General features: G+C 44.9%; 1 protein-coding gene across 2 annotated transcripts in view; it reads right to left on the reverse strand.

Annotated features, from left to right (window-relative positions):
• Nucleotides 1-17,723, reverse strand: part of LOC117401593 (transcription factor E3-like) — an 80,097-nt gene that overhangs the window by 49,731 nt on the left and 12,643 nt on the right. The gene's annotated exons all lie outside the window — the stretch shown is intronic.

Here is a 17,723-nt window from a genome sequence, read left to right on the forward strand (position 1 = left end):
CCAATGGGCAACAGTTTCCTACCTTTCTCTAATCTCATCTATGTGTTTTAATGTTATTATGGAACTGGCTCTATTGTGGCTCTAAGTCAGGGCCAGTAATGCATTGATGTCTATGGGGCCCCAGAGCCAATATGGCCGCCAATGGGCAGCAGTTTCTTACCTTTCTCTAATTTGAGTGTTTTAATGTTGCTATGAAACTGGCTCCATTGTGGCTCTTAGTGTGGGCCGGTAATGCATTGATGTCTATGGGGCTCCAGAGCCAATATGGCCGCCAATGGGCACCAGTTTCCTACCTTTCTCTAATCTCATCTATGTGTTTTAATGTTATTATGAAACTGGCTCTATTGTGGCTCTAAGTCAGGGCCAGTAATGCATTGATGTCTATGGAGCTCCAGAGCCAGAATGGCCGCCAATGGGCAACAGTTTCCTACCTTTCTCTAATCCCATTTGTGTTTTAATGTTATTATGGAACTGGCTCTATTGTGGCTCTAAGTCAGGGCCAGTAATGCATTGATGTCTATGGGGCCCCAGAGCCAATATGGCAGCCAATAGGCAGCAGTTTCTTACCTTTCTCTAATTTGAGTGTTTTAATGTTGCTATGAAACTGGCTCCATTGTGGCTCTAAGTGTGGGCCGGTAATGCATTGATGTCTATGGAGCTCCAGAGCCAGAATGGCCGCCAATGGGCAACAGTTTCCTACCTTTCTCTAATCCCATCTGTGTTTTAATGTTATTATGAAACTGGCTCTATTGTGGCTCTAAGTGTGGGCTGGTAATACATTGATGTCTATGGAGCTCCAGAGCCAAAATGGCCGCCACTGGGCACCAGTTTCCTACCTTTCTCTAATCTCATCTATGTGTTTTAATGTTATAATGAAACTGGCTCTATTGTGGCTCTAAGTCAGGGCCAGTAATGCATTGATGTCTATGGGGCCCCAGAGCCAATATGGCCGCCAATGGGCAGCAGTTTCTTACCTTTCTCTAATTTGAGTGTTTTAATGTTGCTATGAAACTGGCTCCATTGTGGCTCTAAGTGTGGGCCGGTAATGCATTGATGTCTATGGAGCTCCAGAGCCAAAATGGCCACCAATGGGCACCAGTTTCCTACCTTTCTCTAATCTCATCTATGTGTTTTAATGTTATTATGAAACTGGCTCTATTGTGGCTCTAAGTCAGGGCCAGTAATGCATTGATGTCTATGGGGCTCCAGAGCCAATATGGCCGCCAATGGGCACCAGTTTCCTACCTTTCTCTAATCTCTTCTATGTGTTTTAATGTTATTATGAAACTGGCTCTATTGTGGCTCTAAGTCAGGGCCAGTAATGCATTGATGTCTATGGGGCCCCAGAGCCAATATGGCCGCCAATGGGCAGCAGTTTCTTACCTTTCTCTAATTTGAGTGTTTTAATGTTGCTATGAAACTGGCTCTATTGTGGCTCTAAGTCAGGGCCAGTAATGCATTGATGTCTATGGAGCTCCAGAGCCAAAATGGCCGCCAATGGGCAACAGTTTCCTACCTTTCTCTAATCCCATTTGTGTTTTAATGTTATTATGGAACTGGCTCTATTGTGGCTCTAAGTCAGGGCCAGTAATGCATTGATGTCTATGGGGCCCCAGAGCCAATATGGCCGCCAATAGGCAGCAGTTTCTTACCTTTCTCTAATTTGAGTGTTTTAATGTTGCTATGAAACTGGCTCCATTGTGGCTCTAAGTGTGGGCCGGTAATGCATTGATGTCTATGGAGCTCCAGAGCCAGAATGGCCGCCAATGGGCAACAGTTTCCTACCTTTCTCTAATCCCATCTGTGTTTTAATGTTATTATGAAACTGGCTCTATTGTGGCTCTAAGTGTGGGCTGGTAATACATTGATGTCTATGGAGCTCCAGAGCCAAAATGGCCGCCACTGGGCACCAGTTTCCTACCTTTCTCTAATCTCATCTATGTGTTTTAATGTTATAATGAAACTAGCTCTATTGTGGCTCTAAGTCAGGGCCAGTAATGCATTGATGTCTATGGGGCCCCAGAGCCAATATGGCCGCCAATGGGCAGCAGTTTTTTACCTTTCTCTAATTTGAGTGTTTTAATGTTGCTATGAAACTGGCTCCATTGTGGCTCTAAGTGTGGGCCGGTAATGCATTGATGTCTATGGAGCTCCAGAGCCAAAATGGCCGCCACTGGGCACCAGTTTCCTACCTTTCTCTAATCTCATCTATGTGTTTTAATGTTATTATGAAACTGGCTCTATTGTGGCTCTAAGTCAGGGCCAGTAATGCATTGATGTCTATGGGGCTCCAGAGCCAATATGGCCACCAATGGGCAGCAGTTTCTTACCTTTCTCTAATTTGAGTGTTTTAATGTTGCTATGAAACTGGCTCCATTGTGGCTCTAAGTGTGGGCCGGTAATGCATTGATGTCTATGGAGCTCCAGAGCCAGAATGGCCGCCAATGGGCAACAGTTTCCTACCTTTCTCTAATCCCATCTGTGTTTTAATGTTATTATGAAACTGGCTCTATTGTGGCTCTAAGTGTGGGCTGGTAATACATTGATGTCTATGGAGCTCCAGAGCCAAAATGGCCGCCACTGGGCACCAGTTTCCTACCTTTCTCTAATCTCATCTATGTGTTTTAATGTTATAATGAAACTGGCTCTATTGTGGCTCTAAGTCAGGGCCAGTAATGCATTGATGTCTATGGGGCCCCAGAGCCAATATGGCCGCCAATGGGCAGCAGTTTCTTACCTTTCTCTAATTTGAGTGTTTTAATGTTGCTATGAAACTGGCTCCATTGTGGCTCTAAGTGTGGGCCGGTAATGCATTGATGTCTATGGAGCTCCAGAGCCAAAATGGCCGCCAATGGGCAACAGTTTCCTACCTTTCTCTAATCTCATCTATGTGTTTTAATGTTATTATGGAACTGGCTCTATTGTGGCTCTAAGTCAGGGCCAGTAATGCATTGATGTCTATGGGGCCCCAGAGCCAATATGGCCGCCAATGGGCAGCAGTTTCTTACCTTTCTCTAATTTGAGTGTTTTAATGTTGCTATGAAACTGGCTCCATTGTGGCTCTTAGTGTGGGCCGGTAATGCATTGATGTCTATGGGGCTCCAGAGCCAATATGGCCGCCAATGGGCACCAGTTTCCTACCTTTCTCTAATCTCATCTATGTGTTTTAATGTTATTATGAAACTGGCTCTATTGTGGCTCTAAGTCAGGGCCAGTAATGCATTGATGTCTATGGAGCTCCAGAGCCAGAATGGCCGCCAATGGGCAACAGTTTCCTACCTTTCTCTAATCCCATTTGTGTTTTAATGTTATTATGGAACTGGCTCTATTGTGGCTCTAAGTCAGGGCCAGTAATGCATTGATGTCTATGGGGCCCCAGAGCCAATATGGCAGCCAATAGGCAGCAGTTTCTTACCTTTCTCTAATTTGAGTGTTTTAATGTTGCTATGAAACTGGCTCCATTGTGGCTCTAAGTGTGGGCCGGTAATGCATTGATGTCTATGGAGCTCCAGAGCCAGAATGGCCGCCAATGGGCAACAGTTTCCTACCTTTCTCTAATCCCATCTGTGTTTTAATGTTATTATGAAACTGGCTCTATTGTGGCTCTAAGTGTGGGCTGGTAATACATTGATGTCTATGGAGCTCCAGAGCCAAAATGGCCGCCACTGGGCACCAGTTTCCTACCTTTCTCTAATCTCATCTATGTGTTTTAATGTTATAATGAAACTGGCTCTATTGTGGCTCTAAGTCAGGGCCAGTAATGCATTGATGTCTATGGGGCCCCAGAGCCAATATGGCCGCCAATGGGCAGCAGTTTCTTACCTTTCTCTAATTTGAGTGTTTTAATGTTGCTATGAAACTGGCTCCATTGTGGCTCTAAGTGTGGGCCGGTAATGCATTGATGTCTATGGAGCTCCAGAGCCAAAATGGCCACCAATGGGCACCAGTTTCCTACCTTTCTCTAATCTCATCTATGTGTTTTAATGTTATTATGAAACTGGCTCTATTGTGGCTCTAAGTCAGGGCCAGTAATGCATTGATGTCTATGGGGCTCCAGAGCCAATATGGCCGCCAATGGGCACCAGTTTCCTACCTTTCTCTAATCTCTTCTATGTGTTTTAATGTTATTATGAAACTGGCTCTATTGTGGCTCTAAGTCAGGGCCAGTAATGCATTGATGTCTATGGGGCCCCAGAGCCAATATGGCCGCCAATGGGCAGCAGTTTCTTACCTTTCTCTAATTTGAGTGTTTTAATGTTGCTATGAAACTGGCTCTATTGTGGCTCTAAGTCAGGGCCAGTAATGCATTGATGTCTATGGAGCTCCAGAGCCAAAATGGCCGCCAATGGGCAACAGTTTCCTACCTTTCTCTAATCCCATTTGTGTTTTAATGTTATTATGGAACTGGCTCTATTGTGGCTCTAAGTCAGGGCCAGTAATGCATTGATGTCTATGGGGCCCCAGAGCCAATATGGCCGCCAATAGGCAGCAGTTTCTTACCTTTCTCTAATTTGAGTGTTTTAATGTTGCTATGAAACTGGCTCCATTGTGGCTCTTAGTGTGGGCCGGTAATGCATTGATGTCTATGGGGCTCCAGAGCCAATATGGCCGCCAATGGGCACCAGTTTCCTACCTTTCTCTAATCTCATCTATGTGTTTTAATGTTATTATGAAACTGGCTCTATTGTGGCTCTAAGTCAGGGCCAGTAATGCATTGATGTCTATGGAGCTCCAGAGCCAGAATGGCCGCCAATGGGCAACAGTTTCCTACCTTTCTCTAATCCCATTTGTGTTTTAATGTTATTATGGAACTGGCTCTATTGTGGCTCTAAGTCAGGGCCAGTAATGCATTGATGTCTATGGGGCCCCAGAGCCAATATGGCAGCCAATAGGCAGCAGTTTCTTACCTTTCTCTAATTTGAGTGTTTTAATGTTGCTATGAAACTGGCTCCATTGTGGCTCTAAGTGTGGGCCGGTAATGCATTGATGTCTATGGAGCTCCAGAGCCAGAATGGCCGCCAATGGGCAACAGTTTCCTACCTTTCTCTAATCCCATCTGTGTTTTAATGTTATTATGAAACTGGCTCTATTGTGGCTCTAAGTGTGGGCTGGTAATACATTGATGTCTATGGAGCTCCAGAGCCAAAATGGCCGCCACTGGGCACCAGTTTCCTACCTTTCTCTAATCTCATCTATGTGTTTTAATGTTATAATGAAACTGGCTCTATTGTGGCTCTAAGTCAGGGCCAGTAATGCATTGATGTCTATGGGGCCCCAGAGCCAATATGGCCGCCAATGGGCAGCAGTTTCTTACCTTTCTCTAATTTGAGTGTTTTAATGTTGCTATGAAACTGGCTCCATTGTGGCTCTAAGTGTGGGCCGGTAATGCATTGATGTCTATGGAGCTCCAGAGCCAAAATGGCCACCAATGGGCACCAGTTTCCTACCTTTCTCTAATCTCATCTATGTGTTTTAATGTTATTATGAAACTGGCTCTATTGTGGCTCTAAGTCAGGGCCAGTAATGCATTGATGTCTATGGGGCTCCAGAGCCAATATGGCCGCCAATGGGCACCAGTTTCCTACCTTTCTCTAATCTCTTCTATGTGTTTTAATGTTATTATGAAACTGGCTCTATTGTGGCTCTAAGTCAGGGCCAGTAATGCATTGATGTCTATGGGGCCCCAGAGCCAATATGGCCGCCAATGGGCAGCAGTTTCTTACCTTTCTCTAATTTGAGTGTTTTAATGTTGCTATGAAACTGGCTCTATTGTGGCTCTAAGTCAGGGCCAGTAATGCATTGATGTCTATGGAGCTCCAGAGCCAAAATGGCCGCCAATGGGCAACAGTTTCCTACCTTTCTCTAATCCCATTTGTGTTTTAATGTTATTATGGAACTGGCTCTATTGTGGCTCTAAGTCAGGGCCAGTAATGCATTGATGTCTATGGGGCCCCAGAGCCAATATGGCCGCCAATAGGCAGCAGTTTCTTACCTTTCTCTAATTTGAGTGTTTTAATGTTGCTATGAAACTGGCTCCATTGTGGCTCTAAGTGTGGGCCGGTAATGCATTGATGTCTATGGAGCTCCAGAGCCAGAATGGCCGCCAATGGGCAACAGTTTCCTACCTTTCTCTAATCCCATCTGTGTTTTAATGTTATTATGAAACTGGCTCTATTGTGGCTCTAAGTGTGGGCTGGTAATACATTGATGTCTATGGAGCTCCAGAGCCAAAATGGCCGCCACTGGGCACCAGTTTCCTACCTTTCTCTAATCTCATCTATGTGTTTTAATGTTATAATGAAACTAGCTCTATTGTGGCTCTAAGTCAGGGCCAGTAATGCATTGATGTCTATGGGGCCCCAGAGCCAATATGGCCGCCAATGGGCAGCAGTTTCTTACCTTTCTCTAATTTGAGTGTTTTAATGTTGCTATGAAACTGGCTCCATTGTGGCTCTAAGTGTGGGCCGGTAATGCATTGATGTCTATGGAGCTCCAGAGCCAAAATGGCCGCCACTGGGCACCAGTTTCCTACCTTTCTCTAATCTCATCTATGTGTTTTAATGTTATTATGAAACTGGCTCTATTGTGGCTCTAAGTCAGGGCCAGTAATGCATTGATGTCTATGGGGCTCCAGAGCCAATATGGCCACCAATGGGCAGCAGTTTCTTACCTTTCTCTAATTTGAGTGTTTTAATGTTGCTATGAAACTGGCTCCATTGTGGCTCTAAGTGTGGGCCGGTAATGCATTGATGTCTATGGAGCTCCAGAGCCAGAATGGCCGCCAATGGGCAACAGTTTCCTACCTTTCTCTAATCCCATCTGTGTTTTAATGTTATTATGAAACTGGCTCTATTGTGGCTCTAAGTGTGGGCTGGTAATACATTGATGTCTATGGAGCTCCAGAGCCAAAATGGCCGCCACTGGGCACCAGTTTCCTACCTTTCTCTAATCTCATCTATGTGTTTTAATGTTATAATGAAACTGGCTCTATTGTGGCTCTAAGTCAGGGCCAGTAATGCATTGATGTCTATGGGGCCCCAGAGCCAATATGGCCGCCAATGGGCAGCAGTTTCTTACCTTTCTCTAATTTGAGTGTTTTAATGTTGCTATGAAACTGGCTCCATTGTGGCTCTAAGTGTGGGCCGGTAATGCATTGATGTCTATGGAGCTCCAGAGCCAAAATGGCCGCCAATGGGCAACAGTTTCCTACCTTTCTCTAATCTCATCTATGTGTTTTAATGTTATTATGGAACTGGCTCTATTGTGGCTCTAAGTCAGGGCCAGTAATGCATTGATGTCTATGGGGCCCCAGAGCCAATATGGCCGCCAATGGGCAGCAGTTTCTTACCTTTCTCTAATTTGAGTGTTTTAATGTTGCTATGAAACTGGCTCCATTGTGGCTCTTAGTGTGGGCCGGTAATGCATTGATGTCTATGGAGCTCCAGAGCCAAAATGGCCGCCAATGGGCAACAGTTTCCTACCTTTCTCTAATCCCATCTGTGTTTTAATGTTATTATGAAACTGGCTCTATTGTGGCTCTAAGTGTCGGCCGGTAATGCATTGATGTCTATGGAGCTCCAGAGCCAAAATGGCCGCCACTGGGCACCAGTTTCCTACCTTTCTCTAATCTCATCTATGTGTTTTAATGTTATTATGAAACTGGCTCTATTGTGGCTCTAAGTCAGGGCCAGTAATGCATTGATGTCTATGGGGCTCCAGAGCCAATATGGCCGCCAATGGGCACCAGTTTCCTACCTTTCTCTAATCTCATCTATGTGTTTTAATGTTATTATGAAACTGGCTCTATTGTGGCTCTAAGTCAGGGCCAGTAATGCATTGATGTCTATGGAGCTCCAGAGCCAGAATGGCCGCCAATGGGCAACAGTTTCCTACCTTTCTCTAATCCCATTTGTGTTTTAATGTTATTATGGAACTGGCTCTATTGTGGCTCTAAGTCAGGGCCAGTAATGCATTGATGTCTATGGGGCCCCAGAGCCAATATGGCAGCCAATAGGCAGCAGTTTCTTCCCTTTCTCTAATTTGAGTGTTTTAATGTTGCTATGAAACTGGCTCCATTGTGGCTCTAAGTGTGGGCCGGTAATGCATTGATGTCTATGGAGCTCCAGAGCCAGAATGGCCGCCAATGGGCAACAGTTTCCTACCTTTCTCTAATCCCATCTGTGTTTTAATGTTATTATGAAACTGGCTCTATTGTGGCTCTAAGTGTGGGCTGGTAATACATTGATGTCTATGGAGCTCCAGAGCCAAAATGGCCGCCACTGGGCACCAGTTTCCTACCTTTCTCTAATCTCATCTATGTGTTTTAATGTTATAATGAAACTGGCTCTATTGTGGCTCTAAGTCAGGGCCAGTAATGCATTGATGTCTATGGGGCCCCAGAGCCAATATGGCCGCCAATGGGCAGCAGTTTCTTACCTTTCTCTAATTTGAGTGTTTTAATGTTGCTATGAAACTGGCTCCATTGTGGCTCTAAGTGTGGGCCGGTAATGCATTGATGTCTATGGAGCTCCAGAGCCAAAATGGCCACCAATGGGCACCAGTTTCCTACCTTTCTCTAATCTCATCTATGTGTTTTAATGTTATTATGAAACTGGCTCTATTGTGGCTCTAAGTCAGGGCCAGTAATGCATTGATGTCTATGGGGCTCCAGAGCCAATATGGCCGCCAATGGGCACCAGTTTCCTACCTTTCTCTAATCTCTTCTATGTGTTTTAATGTTATTATGAAACTGGCTCTATTGTGGCTCTAAGTCAGGGCCAGTAATGCATTGATGTCTATGGGGCTCCAGAGCCAATATGGCCGCCAATGGGCAGCAGTTTCTTACCTTTCTCTAATTTGAGTGTTTTAATGTTGCTATGAAACTGGCTCTATTGTGGCTCTAAGTCAGGGCCAGTAATGCATTGATGTCTATGGAGCTCCAGAGCCAAAATGGCCGCCAATGGGCAACAGTTTCCTACCTTTCTCTAATCCCATTTGTGTTTTAATGTTATTATGGAACTGGCTCTATTGTGGCTCTAAGTCAGGGCCAGTAATGCATTGATGTCTATGGGGCCCCAGAGCCAATATGGCCGCCAATAGGCAGCAGTTTCTTACCTTTCTCTAATTTGAGTGTTTTAATGTTGCTATGAAACTGGCTCCATTGTGGCTCTAAGTGTGGGCCGGTAATGCATTGATGTCTATGGAGCTCCAGAGCCAAAATGGCCGCCAATGGGCAACAGTTTCCTACCTTTCTCTAATCCCATCTGTGTTTTAATGTTATTATGAAACTGGCTCTATTGTGGCTCTAAGTCAGGGCCAGTAATGCATTGATGTCTATGGGGCTCCAGAGCCAATATGGCCGCCAATGGGCACCAGTTTCCTACCTTTCTCTAATCTCATCTATGTGTTTTAATGTTATTATGAAACTGGCTCTATTGTGGCTCTAAGTCAGGGCCAGTGATGCATTGATGTCTATGGGGCTCCAGAGCCAATATGGCCACCAATGGGCAGCAGTTTCTTACCTTTCTCTAATTTGAGTGTTTTAATGTTGCTATGAAACTGGCTCCATTGTGGCTCTAAGTGTGGGCCGGTAATGCATTGATGTCTATGGAGCTCCAGAGCCAGAATGGCCGCCAATGGGCAACAGTTTCCTACCTTTCTCTAATCCCATCTGTGTTTTAATGTTATTATGAAACTGGCTCTATTGTGGCTCTAAGTGTGGGCTGGTAATACATTGATGTCTATGGAGCTCCAGAGCCAAAATGGCCGCCACTGTGCACCAGTTTCCTACCTTTCTCTAATCTCATCTATGTGTTTTAATGTTATAATGAAACTGGCTCTATTGTGGCTCTAAGTCAGGGCCAGTAATGCATTGATGTCTATGGGGCCCCAGAGCCAATATGGCCGCCAATGGGCAGCAGTTTCTTACCTTTCTCTAATTTGAGTGTTTTAATGTTGCTATGAAACTGGCTCCATTGTGGCTCTAAGTGTGGGCCGGTAATGCATTGATGTCTATGGAGCTCCAGAGCCAAAATGGCCGCCACTGGGCACCAGTTTCCTACCTTTCTCTAATCTCATCTATGTGTTTTAATGTTATTATGAAACTGGCTCTATTGTGGCTCTAAGTCAGGGCCAGTAATGCATTGATGTCTATGGGGCCCCAGAGCCAATATGGCCGCCAATGGGCAGCAGTTTCTTACCTCTCTCTAATTTGAGTGTTTTAATGTTGCTATGAAACTGGCTCTATTGTGGCTCTAAGTCAGGGCCAGTAATGCATTGATGTCTATGGGGCCCCAGAGCCAATATGGCCGCCACTGGGCACCAGTTTCCTACCTTTCTCTAATCTCATCTATGTGTTTTAATGTTATTATGGAACTGGCTCTATTGTGGCTCTAAGTCAGGGCCAGTAATGCATTGATGTCTATGGGGCCCCAGAGCCAATATGGCCGCCAATGGGCAGCAGTTTCTTACCTTTCTCTAATTTGAGTGTTTTAATGTTGCTATGAAACTGGCTCTATTGTGGCTCTAAGTCAGGGCCAGTAATGCATTGATGTCTATGGAGCTCCAGAGCCAAAATGGCCGCCAATGGGCAACAGTTTCCTACCTTTCTCTAATCCCATTTGTGTTTTAATGTTATTATGGAACTGGCTCTATTGTGGCTCTAAGTCAGGGCCAGTAATGCATTGATGTCTATGGGGCCCCAGAGCCAATATGGCCGCCAATAGGCAGCAGTTTCTTACCTTTCTCTAATTTGAGTGTTTTAATGTTGCTATGAAACTGGCTCCATTGTGGCTCTAAGTGTGGGCCGGTAATGCATTGATGTCTATGGAGCTCCAGAGCCAAAATGGCCGCCAATGGGCAACAGTTTCCTACCTTTCTCTAATCTCATCTATGTGTTTTAATGTTATTATGAAACTGGCTCCATTGTGGCTCTAAGTGTGGGCCGGTAATGCATTGATGTCTATGGAGCTCCAGAGCCAAAATGGCCGCCACTGGGCACCAGTTTCCTACCTTTCTCTAATCTCATCTATGTGTTTTAATGTTATTATGAAACTGGCTCTATTGTGGCTCTAAGTCAGGGCCAGTAATGCATTGATGTCTATGGGGCCCCAGAGCCAATATGGCCGCCAATGGGCAGCAGTTTCTTACCTTTCTCTAATTTGAGTGTTTTAATGTTGCTATGAAACTGGCTCTATTGTGGCTCTAAGTCAGGGCCAGTAATGCATTGATGTCTATGGAGCTCCAGAGCCAAAATGGCCGCCAATGGGCAACAGTTTCCTACCTTTCTCTAATCCCATCTGTGTTTTAATGTTATTATGGAACTGGCTCTATTGTGGCTCTAAGTCAGGGCCAGTAATGCATTGATGTCTATGGGGCCCCAGAGCCAATATGGCCGCCAATAGGCAGCAGTTTCTTACCTTTCTCTAATTTGAGTGTTTTAATGTTGCTATGAAACTGGCTCCATTGTGGCTCTAAGTGTGGGCCGGTAATGCATTGATGTCTATGGAGCTCCAGAGCCAAAATGGCCGCCAATGGGCAACAGTTTCCTGACTTTCTCTAATCCCATCTGTGTTTTAATGTTATTATGAAACTGGCTCTATTGTGGCTCTAAGTCAGGGCCAGTAATGCATTGATGTCTATGGGGCTCCAGAGCCAATATGGCCGCCAATGGGCACCAGTTTCCTACCTTTCTCTAATCTCATCTATGTGTTTTAATGTTATTATGAAACTGGCTCTATTGTGGCTCTAAGTCAGGGCCAGTGATGCATTGATGTCTATGGGGCTCCAGAGCCAATATGGCCACCAATGGGCAGCAGTTTCTTACCTTTCTCTAATTTGAGTGTTTTAATGTTGCTATGAAACTGGCTCCATTGTGGCTCTAAGTGTGGGCCGGTAATGCATTGATGTCTATGGAGCTCCAGAGCCAGAATGGCCGCCAATGGGCAACAGTTTCCTACCTTTCTCTAATCCCATCTGTGTTTTAATGTTATTATGAAACTGGCTCTATTGTGGCTCTAAGTGTGGGCTGGTAATACATTGATGTCTATGGAGCTCCAGAGCCAAAATGGCCGCCACTGTGCACCAGTTTCCTACCTTTCTCTAATCTCATCTATGTGTTTTAATGTTATAATGAAACTGGCTCTATTGTGGCTCTAAGTCAGGGCCAGTAATGCATTGATGTCTATGGGGCCCCAGAGCCAATATGGCCGCCAATGGGCAGCAGTTTCTTACCTTTCTCTAATTTGAGTGTTTTAATGTTGCTATGAAACTGGCTCCATTGTGGCTCTAAGTGTGGGCCGGTAATGCATTGATGTCTATGGAGCTCCAGAGCCAAAATGGCCGCCACTGGGCACCAGTTTCCTACATTTCTCTAATCTCATCTATGTGTTTTAATGTTATTATGAAACTGGCTCTATTGTGGCTCTAAGTCAGGGCCAGTAATGCATTGATGTCTATGGGGCCCCAGAGCCAATATGGCCGCCAATGGGCAGCAGTTTCTTACCTTTCTCTAATTTGAGTGTTTTAATGTTGCTATGAAACTGGCTCTATTGTGGCTCTAAGTCAGGGCCAGTAATGCATTGATGTCTATGGGGCCCCAGAGCCAATATGGCCGCCACTGGGCACCAGTTTCCTACCTTTCTCTAATCTCATCTATGTGTTTTAATGTTATTATGGAACTGGCTCTATTGTGGCTCTAAGTCAGGGCCAGTAATGCATTGATGTCTATGGGGCCCCAGAGCCAATATGGCCGCCAATGGGCAGCAGTTTCTTACCTTTCTCTAATTTGAGTGTTTTAATGTTGCTATGAAACTGGCTCTATTGTGGCTCTAAGTCAGGGCCAGTAATGCATTGATGTCTATGGAGCTCCAGAGCCAAAATGGCCACCAATGGGCAACAGTTTCCTACCTTTCTCTAATCCCATTTGTGTTTTAATGTTATTATGGAACTGGCTCTATTGTGGCTCTAAGTCAGGGCCAGTAATGCATTGATGTCTATGGGGCCCCAGAGCCAATATGGCCGCCAATAGGCAGCAGTTTCTTACCTTTCTCTAATTTGAGTGTTTTAATGTTGCTATGAAACTGGCTCCATTGTGGCTCTAAGTGTGGGCCGGTAATGCATTGATGTCTATGGAGCTCCAGAGCCAAAATGGCCGCCAATGGGCAACAGTTTCCTACCTTTCTCTAATCCCATCTGTGTTTTAATGTTATTATGAAACTGGCTCTATTGTGGCTCTAAGTCAGGGCCAGTAATGCATTGATGTCTATGGGGCTCCAGAGCCAATATGGCCGCCAATGGGCACCAGTTTCCTACCTTTCTCTAATCTCATCTATGTGTTTTAATGTTATTATGAAACTGGCTCTATTGTGGCTCTAAGTCAGGGCCAGTGATGCATTGATGTCTATGGGGCTCCAGAGCCAATATGGCCACCAATGGGCAGCAGTTTCTTACCTTTCTCTAATTTGAGTGTTTTAATGTTGCTATGAAACTGGCTCCATTGTGGCTCTAAGTGTGGGCCGGTAATGCATTGATGTCTATGGAGCTCCAGAGCCAGAATGGCCGCCAATGGGCAACAGTTTCCTACCTTTCTCTAATCCCATCTGTGTTTTAATGTTATTATGAAACTGGCTATATTGTGGCTCTAAGTGTGGGCTGGTAATACATTGATGTCTATGGAGCTCCAGAGCCAAAATGGCCGCCACTGTGCACCAGTTTCCTACCTTTCTCTAATCTCATCTATGTGTATTAATGTTATAATGAAACTGGCTCTATTGTGGCTCGAAGTCAGGGCCAGTAATGCATTGATGTCTATGGGGCCCCAGAGCCAATATGGCCGCCAATGGGCAGCAGTTTCTTACCTTTCTCTAATTTGAGTGTTTTAATGTTGCTATGAAACTGGCTCCATTGTGGCTCTAAGTGTGGGCCGGTAATGCATTGATGTCTATGGAGCTCCAGAGCCAAAATGGCCGCCACTGGGCACCAGTTTCCTACCTTTCTCTAATCTCATCTATGTGTTTTAATGTTATTATGAAACTGGCTCTATTGTGGCTCTAAGTCAGGGCCAGTAATGCATTGATGTCTATGGGGCTCCAGAGCCAATATGGCCGCCAATGGGCACCAGTTTCCTACCTTTCTCTAATCTCTTCTATGTGTTTTAATGTTATTATGAAACTGGCTCTATTGTGGCTCTAAGTGTGGGCCGGTAATGCATTGATGTCTATGGAGCTCCAGAGCCAAAATGGCCGCCACTGGGCACCAGTTTCCTACCTTTCTCTAATCTCATCTATGTGTTTTAATGTTATAATGAAACTGGCTCTATTGTGGCTCTAAGTCAGGGCCAGTAATGCATTGATGTCTATGGGGCCCCAGAGCCAATATGGCCGCCAATGGGCAGCAGTTTCTTACCTTTCTCTAATTTGAGTGTTTTAATGTTGCTATGAAACTGGCTCCATTGTGGCTCTTAGTGTGGGCCGGTAATGCATTGATGTCTATGGAGCTCCAGAGCCAAAATGGCCACCAATGGGCAACAGTTTCCTACCTTTCTCTAATCCCATCTGTGTTTTAATGTTATTATGAAACTGGCTCTATTGTGGCTCTAAGTGTCGGCCGGTAATGCATTGATGTCTATGGAGCTCCAGAGCCAAAATGGCCGCCACTGGGCACCAGTTTCCTACCTTTCTCAAATCTCATCTATGTGTTTTAATGTTATTATGAAACTGGCTCTATTGTGGCTCTAAGTCAGGGCCAGTAATGCATTGATGTCTATGGGGCTCCAGAGCCAATATGGCCGCCAATGGGCACCAGTTTCCTACCTTTCTCTAATCTCATCTATGTGTTTTAATGTTATTATGAAACTGGCTCTATTGTGGCTCTAAGTCATGGCCAGTAATGCATTGATGTCTATGGAGCTCCAGAGCCAGAATGGCCGCCAATGGGCAACAGTTTCCTACCTTTCTCTAATCCCATTTGTGTTTTAATGTTATTATGGAACTGGCTCTATTGTGGCTCTAAGTCAGGGCCAGTAATGCATTGATGTCTATGGGGCCTCAGAGCCAATATGGCCGCCAATAGGCAGCAGTTTCTTACCTTTCTCTAATTTGAGTGTTTTAATGTTGCTATGAAACTGGCTCCATTGTGGCTCTAAGTGTGGGCCGGTAATACATTGATGTCTATGGAGCTCCAGAGCCAAAATGGCCGCCAATGGGCAACAGTTTCCTACCTTTCTCTAATCCCATCTGTGTTTTAATGTTATTATGAAACTGGCTCTATTGTGGCTCTAAGTGTCGGCCGGTAATGCATTGATGTCTATGGAGCTCCAGAGCCAAAATGGCCGCCACTGGGCACCAGTTTCCTACCTTTCTCTAATCTCATCTATGTGTTTTAATGTTATTATGAAACTGGCTCTATTGTGGCTCTAAGTCAGTGCCAGTAATGCATTGATGTCTATGGGGCTCCAGAGCCAATATGGCCGCCAATGGGCAGCAGTTTCTTACCTTTCTCTAATTTGAGTGTTTTAATGTTGCTATGAAACTGGCTCCATTGTGGCTCTAAGTGTGGGCCGGTAATGCATTGATGTCTATGGAGCTCCAGAGCCAAAATGGCCGCCAATGGGCAACAGTTTCCTACCTTTCTCTAATCCCATCTGTGTTTTAATGTTATTATGAAACTGGCTCTATTGTGGCTCTAAGTGTGGGCCGGTAATGCATTGATGTCTATGGAGCTCCAGAGCCAAAATGGCCGCCACTGGGCACCAGTTTCCTACCTTTCTCTAATCTCATCTATGTGTTTTAATGTTATTATGAAACTGGCTCTATTGTGGCTCTAAGTCAGGGCCAGTAATGCATTGATGTCTATGGGGCTCCAGAGCCAATATGGCCGCCAATGGGCAGCAGTTTCTTACCTTTCTCTAATTTGAGTGTTTTAATGTTGCTATGAAACTGTCTCCATTGTGGCTCTAAGTGTGGGCCAGTAATGCATTGATGTCTATGGGGCCCCAGAGCCAATATGGCCGCCAATGGGCAGCAGTTTCTTACCTTTCTCTAATTTGAGTGTTTTAATGTTGCTATGAAACTGTCTCCATTGTGGCTCTAAGTGTGGGCCGGTAATGCATTGATGTCTATGGAGCTCCAGAGCCAAAATGGCCGCCAATGGGCAACAGTTTCCTACCTTTCTCTAATCCCATCTGTGTTTTAATTTTATTATGAAACTGGCTCTATTGTGGCTCTAAGTGTGGGCCGGTAATGCATTGATGTCTATGGAGCTCCAGAGCCAAAATGGCCGCCACTGGGCACGAGTTTCCTACCTTTCTCTAATCTCATCTATGTGTTTTAATGTTATTATGAAACTGGCTCTATTGTGGCTCTAAGTCAGGGCCAGTAATGCATTGATGTCTATGGGGCCCCAGAGCCAATATGGCCACCAATGGGCAGCAATTTCTTACCTTTCTCTAATTTGAGTGTTTTAATGTTGCTATGAAACTGGCTCCATTGTGGCTCTAAGTGTGGGCCGGTAATGCATTGATGTCTATGGAGCTCCAGAGTCAAAATGGCCGCCACTGGGCACCAGTTTCCTACCTTTCTCTAATCTCATCTATGTGTTTTTAATGTTATTATGAAACTGGCTCTATTGTGGCTCTAAGTGTGGGCTGGTAATGCATTGATGTCTATGGGGCTCCAGAGCCAATATGGCCACCAATGGGCAGCAGTTTCTTACCTTTCTCTAATTTGAGTGTTTTAATGTTGCTATGAAACTGGCTCCATTGTGGCTCTAAGTGTGGGCCGGTAATGCATTGATGTCTTTGGAGCTCCAGAGCCAGAATGGCCGCCAATGGGCAACAGTTTCCTACCTTTCTCTAATCCCATCTGTGTTTTAATGTTATTATGAAACTGGCTCTATTGTGGCTCTAGGTGTCGGCCGGTAATGCATTGATGTCTATGGAGCTCCAGAGCCAAAATGGCCGCCAATGGGCACCAGTTTCCTACCTTTCTCTAATCTCATCTATGTGTTTTAATGTTATTATGAAACTGGCTCTACTGTGGCTCTAAGTCAGGGCCAGTAATGCCATTGATGTCTATGGAGCTCCAGAGCCAATATGGCCACCAATGGGCAGCAATTTCTTACCTTTCTCTAATTTGAGTGTTTTAATGTTGCTATGAAACTGGTTCCATTGTGGCTCTAAGTGTGGGCCAGTAATGCATTGATGTCTATGGAGCTCCAGAGCCAAAATGGCCGCCAATGGGCAACAGTTTCCTACCTTTCTCTAATCTCATCTGTGTTTTAATGTTATTATGAAACTGATGTTATATTACTATAACATCTATAAAAAGCTCTGCAAATGTCTGTGATATTCTTTGAGCGCTGGATGCAGAAGCAGCTATCTTGTTTGTGTATGTCCGTGTTACCTATGTGGTGTCGGGGCGATCTGTATTCATGAGATACACCCTTTTTTTCGACTTCTCTCGGCTCCTAAAAGTCTCACACGCCATTGAATGGTTTTTTCTGCTTTTTCCGCAAGAAAAATCGACTAGAGGCCTGTTTTTTGCATCTTTTTGATGTGTCGGACAGGGTCAGACATTGGACAGCAAAGGGTTAAGGTCGTGTTTTTTTTTTCATTATGATTATGGTTAGGGTTAGGGTTAGGGTTAGGCAGTTTTCGAAACAAACCAGAACTCAATATTGGAGGAGGAGCAGACCCCAGAGCTACCCTGAAGGATTCCAAACACCAT

Source organism: Acipenser ruthenus, chromosome 55 (genome assembly GCF_902713425.1).
Source record: "Acipenser ruthenus chromosome 55, fAciRut3.2 maternal haplotype, whole genome shotgun sequence".
Classification (NCBI taxonomy): Eukaryota; Metazoa; Chordata; class Actinopteri; order Acipenseriformes; family Acipenseridae; genus Acipenser; species Acipenser ruthenus.